The following is a 2500-nucleotide window of genomic DNA, read 5'->3' on the forward strand; positions in this document are numbered from 1 at the left end:
GTAGCACCTTAACTCGGGTGGCGTTGGAAAGGTCTGGTCCAGGGGAACACGGGCGTGTCAAGTTTGCCACGCGCACGCGCATCCCCGCTAAACAGGGGCCAAAACAAAACTTTAAACGGAGCTACCGAATTGGAAACCATCAATCCTGGGAAAATAACAACTCACACGTGTGCCCCTTATGCTAACTTGAATTTAGAAACCGTCCTCAACAAAATCCCACGTTCGGGCGCAAAACTGCACGTTTGAGGCCACATTTTCAATGATGCTGGAAACTTACATTCAAAGCTGGGAAAATGTGCTCATCTACAGGCATCCCCACTTAGGGACGTCGTAGCACCTTGACTCGGGTGGCGTTGGAAAGGTCTGGTCCAGGGGAACACGGGCGTGTCAAGTTTGCCACGCGCACGCGCATCCCCGCTAAACAGGGGCCAAAACAAAACTTTAAACGGAGCTACCGAATTGGAAACCATCAATCCTGGGAAAATAACAACTCACACGTGTGCCCCTTATGCTAACTTGAATTTAGAAACCGTCCTCAACAAAATCCCACGTTCGGGCGCAAAACTGCACGTTTGAGGCCACATTTTCAATGATGCTGGAAACTTACATTCAAAGCTGGGAAAATGTGCTCATCTACAGGCATCCCCACTTAGGGACGTCGTAGCACCTTGACTCGGGTGGCGTTGGAAAGGTCTGGTCCAGGGGAACACGGGCGTGTCAAGGTTGCCACGCGCACGCGCATCCCCGCTAAACAGGAGCCCAAACAAAACTTTAAACGGGGCTACGGAAAAGGGGAGAGCTTTTTCGGGGACAAACACCACTCACGTCGGTGCCCCCTGTTCCAACTTGAATTTAGAAACCGTCCTCAACAAAATCCCACGTTCGGGTGAATAACTGTGAATTTTAAGGCACATGCCTCTCTGGGCTGGGAGAGTGCATTCAAATAGGAGAAATTGGCTTCATTTAGAGGCATCCCCACTTGGGGACGTCGTAGCACCTTAACTCAGGTGGCGTTAGAAAGGTCTGGTCCAGGGGAACACGGGCGTGTCATGTTTGCCACGCGCACGCGCATCCCCGCTGAACAGGAGCCCAAACAAAACTTTAAACGGGGCTACGGAAAAGGGGAGGGCTTTTTCGGGGACAACCACCACTCACCTCGGTTCCCCCCATCCCAACTTGAATTTAGAAACCGTCCCCAGCCAAATCCCACGTTCGGGGGCAAAACTGCTCGTTTGAGGCCACATTTTCAATGATACTGGAAACTTACATTCAAAGTTGGGAAAAGGTGTTCATTTACAGGCATCTCCACTTAGGGACGTCGTAGCACCTTAACTCAGGCGGCGTTAGAAAGGTCTGGTCCAGGGGAACACGGGCGTGTCAAGGTTGCCACGCGCACGCGCATCCCCGCTAAACAGGAGCCCAAACAAAACTTTAAACGGGGCTACGGAAAAGGGGAGAGCTTTTTCGGGGACAAACACCACTCACGTCGGTGCCCCCTGTTCCAACTTGAATTTAGAAACCGTCCTCAACAAAATCCCACGTTCGGGTGAATAACTGTGAATTTTAAGGCACATGCCTCTCTGGGCTGGGAGAGTGCATTCAAATAGGAGAAATTGGCTTCATTTAGAGGCATCCCCACTTGGGGACGTCGTAGCACCTTAACTCAGGTGGCGTTAGAAAGGTCTGGTCCAGGGGAACACGGGCGTGTCATGTTTGCCACGCGCACGCGCATCCCCGCTGAACAGGAGCCCAAACAAAACTTTAAACGGGGCTACGGAAAAGGGGAGGGCTTTTTCGGGGACAACCACCACTCACCTCGGTTCCCCCCATCCCAACTTGAATTTAGAAACCGTCCCCAGCCAAATCCCACGTTCGGGGGCAAAACTGCTCGTTTGAGGCCACATTTTCAATGATACTGGAAACTTACATTCAAAGTTGGGAAAAGGTGTTCATTTACAGGCATCTCCACTTAGGGACGTCGTAGCACCTTAACTCAGGCGGCGTTAGAAAGGTCTGGTCCAGGGGAACACGGGCGTGTCAAGGTTGCCACGCGCACGCGCATCCCCGCTAAACAGGAGCCCAAACAAAACTTTAAACGGGGCTACGGAAAAGGGGAGAGCTTTTTCGGGGACAAACACCACTCACGTCGGTGCCCCCTGTTCCAACTTGAATTTAGAAACCGTCCTCAACAAAATCCCACGTTCGGGTGAATAACTGTGAATTTTAAGGCACATGCCTCTCTGGGCTGGGAGAGTGCATTCAAATAGGAGAAATTGGCTTCATTTAGAGGCATCCCCACTTGGGGACGTCGTAGCACCTTAACTCAGGTGGCGTTAGAAAGGTCTGGTCCAGGGGAACACGGGCGTGTCATGTTTGCCACGCGCACGCGCATCCCCGTTGAACAGGAGCCCAAACAAAACTTTAAACGGGGCTACGGAAAAGGGGAGGGCTTTTTCGGGGACAACCACCACTCACCTCGGTGCCCCCCATCCCAACTTGA

Source organism: Osmerus mordax, assembly GCF_038355195.1.
Source record: "Osmerus mordax isolate fOsmMor3 chromosome 7 unlocalized genomic scaffold, fOsmMor3.pri SUPER_7_unloc_2_3, whole genome shotgun sequence".
Taxonomy (NCBI): Eukaryota; Metazoa; Chordata; class Actinopteri; order Osmeriformes; family Osmeridae; genus Osmerus; species Osmerus mordax.